The 13,947-nt window shown below is 43.0% G+C and overlaps 1 protein-coding gene and 1 non-coding gene across 2 annotated transcripts in view; both read left to right on the forward strand.

Annotated features, from left to right (window-relative positions):
* CRADD (CASP2 and RIPK1 domain containing adaptor with death domain) overlaps positions 1–13,947 on the forward strand; it is a 209,270-nt gene that overhangs the window by 174,491 nt on the left and 20,832 nt on the right. The window lies entirely within an intron of this gene.
* LOC126023114 (U1 spliceosomal RNA) lies at positions 4,164–4,327 on the forward strand. The gene has a single exon (XR_007500325.1). It is a non-coding gene; the product is annotated as a U1 spliceosomal RNA (small nuclear RNA).

Genomic DNA, 13,947 nt, shown 5'->3' on the forward strand with positions numbered 1-13,947 from the left:
TCAACGTCCCCCCTCTTTTTTTTTATTAGATACCAAGAATCTAGTTGTGCAAAATAATTTTCTAAGTGACCAAATCCCATACAACTTGAAGCCAACTCAACAATGCAAAACCTGTTGAGAATGTACAATAGACTTTGGGCTTTCACAAAGAACTAAAAAAAGTTACATCTGTTCTTATCCACCACCTTCATGCCTGGCAAGGTTTGCTGGCTCATTTCTGAGACATGAAATTATAAGCAGTTAGTGGAATTTGGGACAGAAGTTTTCTCTCTTTCCACTCCTCACCTCCCCCCTTTGCATTTCTTTACCTTTTCACAGTCTCACATGTTGGTACTAGGCACACTTCACTGGAAAAGCCTTAATGACCAGTTTAGTTTGTTTCTTCTGCCGCATGGCTGTTAACTTAGGGATAGCAATATGGGCACTTGCTAGCATTATATAAGTGTATAGAGTTCCATGGATATTGGGAACACCCTAGCCTTGGAAAGTGTATGCTATTGAGTCGGGAAAGAGAATAGGATGAGTTCGTAGCCAGCCAGAACAAAATAAGAATATGCATTTGAAGAAAAGGTATTTCTGGAGAATATGAGAACAGATTTAAGTATAGAGCAAGTATGACAACTACCTTTTCCCCCCACATACTGAGCGTGCCACAGAAAAAAATAGTAGATTGGAACCCAGGAATATTTGCCCATAGACCAAATGTTCAAATCAAAGGTTATTGGCAGGTGAGAGAAAGAAACTCCATGTGGAGTTTCTCAGTTGTCTGTCAATTCTCTGTAGAGATTAGGCCAGCTGCAGAGTATAAGCCAAGCTTTGGTGCTTATGGGAGAAATATTGTTTGTTTAACTCTCTCATTTGTTCAAGATCTAGTTTCTGGCATGAGAAGGTAGTTTTCAGTGTATACACTCTGCTGTGAGAAAGGCAGGGTGCGTCCTCTGGTCTTGGATGGATTCTCTGTTCTGATATCAGCAGTCTGTGGATTTGGGAGATGGAAAATGGCTGATTCCACTTCCTCTTCATCCAGCCTTTGAATGATGGGAGTCTATATCCCTTCTCCCTCATCCCCCAAGTAAGCAATGTTTAGGTGCATTTACCCAGCAAGAATTCATTTCCAGGAACAAGGAAGCCTGAGGTCTCTTTTAAATTGCACCTCACTGGAACCCACTTTCTGGGACCCTGAGCAGGTGTCCAGGAATAACCCTGGGGACAGGGAGGAATGAGAGGCTGTGGGGGACAGCCGAGGCTGCATCTTCACCTTATCTTGGCCAAAAAGCCTACAGCATGGAACCTTGCTGTGACTCGTTGCCTGCTGAAGCTTCAGACTCCACCCAAAAATTACTGTGAAAGATATGTAATTCACCTTGGCCAAAACGAAAATCATTAGTACAGAAAATGGTTAAATGTGGGGTAACAAGAGATGGGAGTGAGGGAGTAAACGAATAAAATGAGCGCCTGGACAGCATTCAGATAATGACAAGCAGATAAGACACAATGATATCCATATTTTTCTCATAATGTTCCGCACAGGGGCAGGTTTAATAAGGAAACTTCCCTGATAAGTCCTAATGCAGAACCTATTGTGACCCATGTCCCGCACCCCTTCCTAGGGCTGGTTAAAGCAGCCTTTGGCATGGCGGAGGGCTGCCAAACACCATGCTGGCAGGACCTCCCGGCTCGGCTCCCAGGAAGGAAAGAGATCCTTCCCGAGCCAGAAGGCCTGAAGGTCGGAGCCCCCACCCCCTGCTGAACTTTCAACTTCCAGCAATTAGGAAGCAAAAGCCTCTCCGGGAGTGGGAAGCTTCAGCAGGCAACAAGGGGAGGACATGGCTCCATGCTCTCTTCACTTAACAGACCAAAGTGGTATCTCCGAAACACCCCCCTCCCTCTTGACTATTTCTAAAACATAAAAGGGTCACGTGTATCTCCTTTGTATATCTCAGATGTATTCCCTTAACATCTATAACTCTTTTTGAATATCCTCATATAGTGACAATTTTGCCCACTGGATTTGTTATTTGATTGTTTCATTTTCCCCCTTTGAGATCTGTTTTATAAGCAATACTGGTAGAAGAGTATCTCAGTATAGATTTCATGTTTGTACCAAGTTACGGGGAATGTTGGACTTTATTCATCAGCCCCCAGATGCACCAACAATATCTTGTGGCATTGCTTCTCTTTTGCATAGGCACATTACAATGGGAAAATAATACATATGCAAACAAGTTCTTATCTAATAGAGATGGGAATACAAATTTGGTGATGTAATTAGGCCTTTTACCCTGAACATTGGCATAATGATTTGGCTCAGGCCTCAGAAGAATGGGCATCGCCCACACACACCTGAACAATGGATACCATCTATGGAAACAACCACAATTGTCTTCAACATTACCAGGATCCAAGCCTCTACCAGGGAAGACCTACCACTGCTTTGGCATCCAAAGAGTGCTCCCAACACCCAGACGACTCAGCAACAGTCTGCATGCAGGGCAGATCGCTCCACATTTAATAGTATGCTGAAACTAGAAGATGCTCCACATCAGCCTGACATCGATGAAAGAAATGCACAGAATCCAGAGTCTTGAAATATAAGAATCTAATACCAACAATAGCTAAAGTGTGAAAAAGTTTCACCGGGACCTTGAGAATGACTTGAGTTGGACGGACTGGTATGCCTGGAACCCAGAGTCGGTCTTATGCCAATAAACTTCTGGGGTGAGACCTTTTTGTAATCAGGTCAAGGATTTTTTTTTCCATTTTCCCCATTTTTCTGGACCTATGCAAACAACGGCAATTGCCACTATCACATCTTTACTATATTTTTTTACTCTTATCCTTTAAGGAAAAAAATACAACTTATTGAACTTTAAAACAAATAACTGTAGGGGATGGGAAGGGGGGAGGGGGTAATGTTACACTGGTGAAGGGCGGGGTGTTTGGTTATGACTGTAACCCAAATATGATCATGTTACTTAAATAAAAATATATATTAAAAAAAGAATTAAGTCTTCCTGGAATTGAACTAGTTTGAGAGATCTAAATGTTACAGCTGTTCCCATCACCACACCTAGAGTCAGCAAGCAGTAGTAACTGTGGCTCTGGATGTAAATGCTCTCTTTGAAGTTGGAAGTGTTGTAACAGGGAACATTTAGGCTGTGACACCATAGGAATTTTGGAGTGTGCTCACCAGAAAACAGCTGAATAACAGGGAATTGGAAGCCAGCAGCCTTTGGTTCACTAGCTTAGCCGACTTGCTGACTCTGTCAGCCTCTGGGCCACTTTTGTCAAGTGAGGACTCACATAAAGCATCTCTGATACAAATTGTTGTTATAATTTGAAATATGATGGGGGTATGTGAATGGCAAAACCCTAGTTCATGGTTTCATTCCAAGTTAATGTATATATACAACTTGGTGTTAAAAATAGAAAAGCAGGGGCTAGAGATGTGGCTCAGTGGTTGTGTCTGCCTTGACTGGGTTTGAACCCTGGCAATACAAAAAAAAAAGATTAAATAACTAAAAATATGACAAGAATTGTATCTAGTTGTTGTATAGTTTTGGTAAGCTGCAAAAATAGAATATCAGAGCATAGATTTCCTCTATCTAGTATTTGTAACCCTGACATTTTCTTTGGTTTGTGCCAGCTTGGCTTGCCAGAAGTTTTCCAAGGAATTGGAATCACCTGCTTAGCTACTTTTTAGCAATCTGTAGGAGATGTTTTCTGAACTGCTGCAGTGATGGGACTCAGGATTCTGATGATTTGATGGGCAAGCACAATTCTTCCAGGTCAGACTCTGAACAGACCTGTTGCCCCCCAAACTGCCTGGCTATCTTGTATCTGACAGATATTCAAATTGACACTATTATTTCCTGGAAAGGTGTGATATAAAGGTAGAAGGTACTTGTTTGGTTTAGAATTTTATCAAGAGCTCTTCTTCATTTTAGAAAAATTAGATTCCCAATGGCACACTCAAACCAAACCATTCGGTGGCTCCCACGCACACAGTGATTCCAGCGTGTGCACCCAGGACTTCCCCAGGCTTAGCAGTAGCTAAGAGAGACGTGCCATATTGATATGCATATTCTTTTATGGACATTATTTTGGGCCATGTTTTTTGCATTACAGCTGCTACATTACATCAATTTAAAAACACTTTAATAATACTTACCTGGCAGGGGAGATATCATCATCATGAAGGTAGTTTCCTCAGGGCAAGACTTAACCATTGCACTCCGGATGTGCTGACCCCTGCGATTTCCCCAAATGTGGGAAACTCGACTGCATAATTTGTGGTAGTGAGGGACTGCATTTGCGCTCTCCTGTGGGGGAAAAATTAAAAAAAAAACACTTTAATAAATAGTTCTATTATTTGAAAATCTTTTTGTTTTTTGTTTGTGGGTCACACTTGGTGACGCTCAGGGGTTACTCCTGGCTCTGCTCTCAGAAATAGCTCCTGGCAGGCATGGGGGACCATATGGGATGCCTGGATTTGAACCACCATCTGTCCTGGATTGGCTGCATGCAAGGTAAATGCCCTACTGCTTTGTTATCTCTCCGGCCCCTATTTGAAATTTTTGATGTCAGATTAGACAATGTTAATCAAAATGCATCATATTAGATTGAATTGCAAACCAGTTAACTATAGGGTACAAAGATCTTTTTTAGCTTTAACATTATGCATTTTATAGGTGGGTTTTAACAGAACTGAAGTCTGTTAAATCTCTTGTGTATTACATTTAACTAGTACTTATTGATTTTTTTCTGATTGTATGTACACAACGTGGTGCTGTTGACAAAAATAGAATTTCCTCTTTATACTCAGTAGAATACTATTTTGGCAATTAAGGGTTTAAATGTGTCTTTGGAAATATAACAAATTTGACTTCAGAGTAAGTGAAATAAGTAAAGAAGCGAAAGACTGTTACTAGATGGCTTTACTCATTTGTGGAACTTAATTGAGCATCTGCAACAAAAAAACTGATGCATTGGTGGTGGGAATGTTGCACTGGTGAAGGGGGGGTTTCTTTATTTATAACTGAAATCCAACTACAAACATGTTTGTAATCATGATGCTTAAATAAAGATATTAATTTAAAAAATAAAACTGGGGCCCGGAGAGATAGCACAGCAGTGTTTGCCTTGTAAGCAGCCAATCCAGGACCAAAGGTGGTTGGTTCGAATCCCGGTGTCCCATATGGTCCCCCGTGCCTGCCAGCAGCTATTTCTGAGCAGACAGCCAGGAGTAACCCCTGAGCATCGCCAGGTGTGGCCCAAAAACCAATAAATAAATAAATAAATAAATAAATAAATAAATAAATAAATAAATAAATAAATAAATAAAATAAAACTGAAAAAACCCAGACTGGGTGAAAATGATGGTTTCAGGTGGGAAGCGGGAAGGAAAGTGGGAAGAATGAGACCAGGGTTTTTTTTGAGGGGCCAGAACAATAGCACAGTGGGTAGGGCATTTGCCTTGCACGTGGCCAAGCCAGGTTCGATCTCCAGCATCCCATAGAGTCCTCTGAGCCTGCCAGGAGTGATTATTGAGTATAGGGCCAGGAGTAACCCCAGGTATGGCCCCAAAATAAACAAAAATAAAGTTAAAAGGGGAGATTATTTTGGTGGTAAAATGGCATTGAGGCTCTTACATGGTGGAAGTGGTGAGAATTAGACATCCGTAGAGGTACAAAACTATGTCCCCAAAATTTCACAATATTGTGAGCCAATACCAAATCAATGAAGAAATTAAAATAAAAACCATATGACCCCCTGATTCAAGGAACTCCAGCCTGGCAGCCAAGATGAGAGATGTGCCAAGAAATCAAAAAGAGAAAAATTCCTACTTGATTAGCAATCCAGATATTTTCAAAACCTACCTTGATTTGAAAACTGGTTCTGTTTGTGCCCAGTGTGTGCTAGCATCTAGGGAAGAGATGGACCATCAAATCACCTAGATGCAATCTCTGAGCCAAAGACATGGTTAAAAAAAAAAACATGATTTTTATTTTTTCTCTACTTTCTTTGTTCAGAGTGCCAGAGTCTAGAGATAGCCAGTTTCCCCCTTATCATTGTCCACTTAGGTGCAGGAAAGGATTGACCCCAGAATGTACTTGGGAAGGAGAAAGATCCCATGAAGCTCATTAGAGCCCCTCAGGAAAAGGCAGTGAGAGCCATACATGTTGCTTCAAATTACTAGTGGCCACAATAAATGAAGAAATAGTATGTACAGTTAATTTCTTCTTAAAGAACTGGAAAGGAGTCACTTTGAAGGTACTTGGAGGCTATCAGGGCCACCCCAACTTCTGAAGGCTGCTGAATGGGGCCTGGCAGTGCCCCAGATGGAACCCAAGCCTCATATCTACCAGGCATGTTCTCTGTCACTAATATACATCTGTGACCCTCTAATAAATTTCAGTCATGTGTTTCCCTTAACCCACACATCCATAGTATTATCACATCAACATGAAAAGAGTAGATGTTGTTTTATGAGGCGATGTATACTTGTTCAGACTTAGCTTTCCAAATCTTGTGTGCCACACTTAGACTTTAATTCTGATGAGGTTCTTTTATCATTATTATTATTATTATTATTATTATTAGGTTTTGGGTCACACCAGGCAGTGCTCAGGGGTTACTCCTGGCTCTATGCTCAGAAATCGCCCCTGGTAGGTACGGGGGACCATATGGGATGCTGGGATTCGAACCATCGTCCTTCTGCATGAAAGGCAAATGCCTTACTTCCATGCTATCTCTCCAGCCCGGTTCTTTTATTATTTATTTATTTATTTATTTATTTATTTATTTATTTACTGATTTGGGGAAATGTTGATTACTTCCACCTCTGTTTTGGAGTGGAGATGGGGGAGTTTTGGGGAATGGAAGTGGAGCCTTCTGCATGCAAAGCATACACTCCAGCCCATTGAGCTTTCTCTAGCCACTGTATTTGTTATAGTGGTCATAGCTGATGGTACTTGGGGGGCAGGGGAGCACGTGTACTCTGGGACTGAATTTTGGCCTTGTATGTGCCAGGCATCTGCTATACCACTTACATTGGCCCAGCCCTCTCAGTCCCTGTTCACTTTCAGTGCCCATGGGCGGTGGTTACTATATGGGTCAGTGCAATGCTACCAAAGTAGCTTCCAGGTCTTTTCTGCTTTTTTCCTCTTTCACCTGTCTGGGCTATCCCATCCCTATATGTTCCTTCTTCCAAGCACTGATTTCCAATCTGGAGGCTTCCCCCATTCCTCCACCTCCTTAAAGTGACCATTCGGCATCACCTCATACTGGGCCTAAATCTTCCTTGCACACATTAGTGTGCTTGGGAGCTAGCAAAGAAGCGAGGTCTAGAAGATGATCTAGAACAAATGATCATTTGGCAGTGGCTGAGTGGCTGGGTCAGTGTGATATTCACAAAAGAGGACACATTTAAGATTCCTTTATCTTTTCTACTTTTGGGTTGTCTTCCAATTTAGTTTCTTACTGAAAGCACATGGAACCAGTTGCTTTTCTCCCAGGGGCGTACTGCTCCCCTTAGTAAAGGCCATCAGGGCTTTGGACCTGCCCTTCCCAGAGCCTGCAGTTTCTAGCCAAGTCTTCCCACAGGAGCTTTCAGATACTTGAAATGTGTTTACAAAATATGCAAGATTTATAGCCAGGTCAAGGGCATATGTATGTATATGTGTGCGCATGCACACACACGTGCATTCACCCCAGTCTGGGGTAAAGTGCTCCTCATCGCTTGCTTGAAAAAACAAAACAAAACAAAAACAAAAACAACAACAACAACAACAACAAAAAAAAAACAGGAAACAGCCTTCTGTGGTGGAGCCAAATAGTTTTCTTCATTTTCCAGGAGGAGGAACTGAAGCTGAGCAGTTCTATCCTTCTCCTGGAGCCCCTGAACCTTGAGCTGCGTCACTCTGTTCAGGTCGACTGGCAGAGTTTCCATCCTTGGCAGTGACGTGCCTGTCCCTCCCTCAGTCCTGCTCCACAGCTGTGCTGTGGTGAAGGGGTACCTCAGCCTGAAACTATGCAGGGCCTTCCAGACCTCTGTCAGAGCCATGGGGTGGCCCCATTTCCTTTTCCAGGATGCTTTCTCTGGTAGTGTGCGACATTCCATTTCCTTCAGGTCATCTTTGGGCCGTTTAGGGATCCAGATTATCTGTCAACCGGTTCTGTGGAGAAAAACCAGAGCTGCTGCCGTGGTGACCTTCTCCTTTCCCGAGACAGAAAACCGCTCTCCAGGACCAATGAGATTCTCTGGCCACTTTGGGCAGACCTGAACCGTAGGCAGCACCTTGCCAGGATGTGCCCACCACAGGTGTAGTGGTCAGTGCTGCAGACTCCAGTCCAGAGAGGAGCAGACTAGGAGGGAAGGGGAGGAGCCAATCCGGGGTAGCCATTTTCAGAGAGACTGGCCACCCTTCAGTACTGGGAGTGTCTCTTCTCTGGGGCCACAGCTGTCTGTGTTTGCAGGTTAGTTTAGTTTCCTCCCTACCGGCAGCCGTATATAATGAGCTAGATGCTTACAACGTAGTCCACAGTCTTTTGTATGTTATTAGTTAGAAGGCAGAGAGTGACCCTTGTGAGCATGTAGTTGAGAAGAATATGATACAAAAGATACATAAATAATAATCACTTTCTCTTGATCTTAATCTGACCCCCTTTCTTAGCCCCTTTCCATAGAGGCAGCCTAGCTTGTTGGTAAGAGGAGGAATGAAACCTCTATTTCCTTTTTCCGTTTTTGATTTTTGGGTTTTGGGGTGATACTAGCAATGCTCATAGTGGACTCAGGGCCAGTCCTGTCATGTGGCATAGACACTAAGTTGCTTCCAGTGAGACCATGGGAAAGCTCTGGCTTTAAGAGGGTCATTTAGAGTCTCTTCGTTGTACTGACTTTCCTGCCACAGTATTAGCCCTTCACTAGGGCTGTAAGAAATGAGAGTGTAGCATCCACCCATCCTCTTTTGCCCTATGGGTAGACCTGTTAACCCGTTTTGGGCTGGCCCTTGCACACATTCTCACAGCTTTATAAAGGATTCAGAAGGAATATAAATACAATCTATTTCCTATCTTTCTAGCAGAAAACTGATACTCATTGTAGTGTATTAATAAAATAGGTTAGATTCAAGTTACTAGATGTGTTTGTGGGAGGGAGATAAAGGGAAGAAGGGAGGGAGGAAAGAGAAAGGAGGGGGAAATCTAGAAACTGGCTTCTATTGTGGAAGTAATTCTACTTAGAAGTAGAATTATGCATTGGAACTTGGTGTGTGTGAGTTAAAAGCCAGATTATATGCATTCAGATTCTGATTAAGGTGCTCTTAGCCTTGTGACCTTTGGGAAGAAGATTTCATGTTTGTGCCCCAGTATTTAAGTGAGGAGATAATGCCTCTTGGAGGGCTGTTGTGAGAATCTCGTACACACTTTTAACAATGTCTGACAGGCCCAGTAAAGGGTGTGTAAATTCTGGTCACTTGGCAAAAGCAAGTAGTAAGGAGATGGCTGCACCAGATACCCAAGCAAAAGCTGTGGTGGAAAATTCACCTTAATATAGAGACCTCACCTTACTATTAGAGATACCCAAAAGGAATAAAAGGAAATAAAGAGCATTTCTAGTAGATTTCTAGTTCAACTTGAACCCAGTAGTCCCACAAATCTAAACATCTACTCCATGTTTCTACTTCTTCATCTCACACTTGACCCATTCAGAACTCAACTCTGATTTTTTTTCTGCCTTCTCCATTTCACTGCCAACAGTGACAGTATCCACTTCTCAGTCACTCGGGATAGAATTCTGACAGTTCTCTCATCTCTTTTTCTCATCCTTCCCTCTTTCCTCTTCCATATTTAACCAATCAGCAGCTCACATCTGTTCTTCCTTTCAGTGAATCTAAAGCTCATCTGCCTTCCTCTACTGCTGCTATTCTAGTACCAGAAAGACCTTTCCTGCATTCTCATCTGCAATAACTTCCTAACTGACCTTCTAGTTTTACCTCTGCTTCAAAGCCAAATCTCAGTGGAGGAAAAGTTCCCAGCTCCCCTGAGAAGATGCAGCCCTAAGTCAGGTCTTCAGCAACCAATTGGGGCTAGGTCACAGGTGCACTGGCCCTTGTTTCCAGGCTTTTCTTCCAAGAGTAGTAAGGGACAATTTGTTAGAATGGAAATTGGATCCACTCCAGTAGCACCCCCTCATCCCTTCAGACATTTGTGGGTCCCTCCCACCCTGAAGCTCCAATTTAAACCTGGTTTCCCATCTGCAGTGAGATATAATATCCTTTTGAGCAGTATGTTCACTATATTAGTAGCCATGGGGCAGGTAAGAAAGAGCCTTTGCTTATAAAAACTATCTCTGAGAGTAGAACAGTCTTTTAGCCCTTCTCTAGAGCTGAGAGAATCTCTTCCTCAGGCAGCGGCCATAGACTGAATACTGTGGCTGAAAACCAGCTTGAAGACACGTTTGGTTTGATTCACAAAAATTAGCTTTTTTGGTTTCTAATGAGTTGGCATGATTTAAAATAGAGATTACACCAAATAATAGGTGGTTCTTGGGTATACCTCAGTGGTAAGGAATTGTGGTGGGTTGGTTCCTGTTTATCCAGGAGCACAGTTAGCTTGTGCTGAGCAGCAGCTACTCACCTTTGCCAGGCCATATACACTCCAGGCCTCCCAGCCTCTGCCTCTCTGTAGGCCTTGCCCTTCCATGTTTCCCGCCAGGCCTTTTGTGTCTGTGGAGTTCTTGACTCCTGCCTCTGTTTCACTGTCCTGATTAGGAAGCTGAGGTGAGACAGTAGGTGTGTATGCTGGTACTTGGCCGGGACTCAGCAGGGCTTTTCGCTTTGCTGGCTAGAAGGAAGAACACTCTGGGGCATGCGTGAGCCTGCTCCCTGTTTTCATGGCCAGCCAAGGGGCCTTCCAGTTGCTTTCCTCACATATACAGCCACATGGGAATGAGACTCTGTTCTCAGAGAACCAAAATGGGGTTCTAGGGATAAACCCACTATGCTGCAGGAGACTTGATTCCAAAGAGAAAGGTTGAGATGGAGCTGGATTCGAAGTGACAGGAAAATGAAATCTGGAGAGAGAGAGAGAGAGAGAGAGAGAGAGAGAGAGAGAGAGAGAGAGAGAGAGAGAGAGAGAGAGAGAAGTAAAATGCCTCAGGCAAGAAGGTGGGAGAGAGGGCCGTCGAGGTGGCGCTAGAGGTAAGGTGTCTGCTTTGCAAGCTCTAGCCAAGGATCAGGACAGCCTTTCGATCCCCTGGCATCCCATATGGTCCCCCCAAGCCAGGGGCAGTTTCTGAGCACTTATCCAGGAGTAACCCCTGAGCATCAAATGGGTGTGGCCCAAAAAACCAAAAAAAAAAAAAGAAAAAGGTGGGAGAGAGTGGTAAGGAAACTAGGGACATTGATAGCAGGAAATACGTACTTGTGAAAGGTTCTATAACTGAAACTATAACAGAAACTCAATCATGAACAATTTTTTATCTATTATACTTAAAGTAATTATTTTTTAAAAAAGAGGAAAATATTTCTTACTGATAAAATTTCTAATTACATGGACTCAATCACAAGAGAATGTGAATGCATTCAGAAGTTCTTAGCTATGCTTGAACACAGATAAAAAGACTTTTAGGGCTGGAACAATAGTACAGCAACGTGCTAAGGGTGCTTACTTAGAGCACCTTGGTTCAACCTCCGGCATCCCAGATGGTCTCCCAAGCTCTTCCTGGAGTGATCCCTGAGCAGAAAGCAGTGAGCAGTAAGCCCTGTGCATTGCCAAGTGTGGCTCCAAAGCAAAACAAAAAGAAGATTGTTAGGTACCATTAAACAATTTGAGACTCCAATGGGAAACAGAAAGAGAATAATACAGCAGGGACAATGAACCCAGAAAATGAAAAGCAGGTAGTGCATCTCTCCCACCTTCCATGCTGCCTGTCATAGTTTTTCCTTTTCAATAAAAGCTTTCTCAGAAACCTGCCTTCATACAGATTATAGAGAAGGAGCCCAGAGTTGCCAGGAAGCTGAGGCCTAGAATCACTTCAGGCAAGGAGCAGTCTTGGCTCCCAGCTTCATGGAGATGATTCATTGGACAGAGAAGGCACAGGATCCCAGAGGACCAGGAAGCTGTCAAGGCTAATTTCCCTTATGGTATGACATGGCCTCCTCCTCTGAGGAAAACAGTAGGATTTCTCCCCCTATCCATCCAACTTAAGGCCCGGGACTGTATTTCATTCTACTTACACTTCCCTGGTCAAAGCTATTATTCACTGAGGCAATTGGCAAATTTCCCTTTTAGCAGTGATGGATCTGTCCACAGCAATTCTCAGGGTATGACAATGACAAATGGGGCACTGAGCCCGAAGATCTGCCCTGTAGACTATTTCCTGTCCATAACACATGCCATCTACATCTCTATTTCCAGATGCCTTTGAAGGGGCTGCCTAATGGTTTCCTTCTTTTCCCAGCCCCAGAAGAAAGTTGTGCGCTCTCTCTCTCATTCTCTCTGACACTGTGGTTTGCAGTATTGTTAAAGAGGGGTACCATGCATATCACTTTATCCCCTTTCAGCACCCAGTTCTTGTCCAGAGTGATCAGTTCAATCTATCATTGTCATTGTGGGCCTATCTCTGCCCTAACAGCATTCACTGCTCTTTGTGGCAAGCTTCCTACCCAGGACTGGTCCTCCTGACCCTCATCTCTATTGTCTCTGGATGTTATTATCATACTGTCTTTTGAAATATTTTACTCTTGACATGGATGCAGAAATTAAGTTTCTCAAAGCCCTGAGTTGTTACAGATGGATAACAGTCATATTTATAGTTTCATAGATTGTCATCTCCTTATAATGATAGATTAGTGAGCATGATGATTTGTGTAGACAAAATGTACTCATTTAAGAATAAGCTGAAAAAAAAAAAGAGAATAAACTAGAATTGTTTTTTGTTCTAGAATCCCTTTGGCCTTTCTCTGTTTTTCCTCTTAAGGAATCCAGCAAAAGAGTGAATGATGGATCAACATCTAATACCATCTGCCTCTACTCCCTATCCTGAGAGAGAAGAAAAAATTTAAATTCAGCTAATATAACACTAGTGCTGTGTTTTCATTAATTGGTTGAATCCATAGAAATGATTTACTGTATTTTCCGGCATATAAGACTACTGGGCATATAAGATGACCCCCTACTTTTCCTATTAAAATATAGGGTTTGGGCTATATTCACTGTATAAGACTACCTCTCTTTTAATGCATACTAATTGGAAATTACAAAAACATAAGTTTTGATTTCAATGTGGAAATTTTAATTCAAATGCTTATGTCATGCATGTACTTAACTGGAAAACTGTCACTTATAAACATAAGTGACTGTGATTTTTTATTTACTTATTTATTTATTTATTGGTTTTTGGGCCACACCCATTTGACGCTCAGGGGTTACTCCTGAGCTATGCGCTCAGAAATCGCCCCTGGCTTGGGGGAACCATATGGGATGCCAGGGGGATCGAACCGCGTTCCGGTCCATCCTATGCTAGCGCTTGCAAGGCAGACACCTTACCTCTAGAGCCACCTTCCCGGCCCCGTCTGTGATTTTTTTTTTGTTTTGTTTTGTTTTGTTTTTTTGTTTTTGTTTTTGTTTTTGGGCCACACCCGGTAATGCTCAGGGGTTACTCCTGGCTATGTGCTCAGAAGTTGCTCCTGGCTTGGGGGACCATATGGGACACCGGGGGATCGAACCGCGGTCCATCCAAGGCTAGTGCAGGTAAGGCAGGCACCTTACCTTTAGCGCCACCGCCCGGCCCCCGCCTGTGATTTTTTAATTGTGATCTACATTGAGAGCAGGGAGAGGGGCTCCTCCAAGAGCAGCTGGCTGGGGTGCAGTGATTAATAGGACAGGTAGAGGAAGACAGAGCGCTTCCTCTGTGTCCTATAAAAGCTGAACAGAGGACTGAGC

The sequence above is a fragment of the Suncus etruscus genome, chromosome 11 (genome assembly GCF_024139225.1).
Source record: "Suncus etruscus isolate mSunEtr1 chromosome 11, mSunEtr1.pri.cur, whole genome shotgun sequence".
Taxonomy (NCBI): Eukaryota; Metazoa; Chordata; class Mammalia; order Eulipotyphla; family Soricidae; genus Suncus; species Suncus etruscus.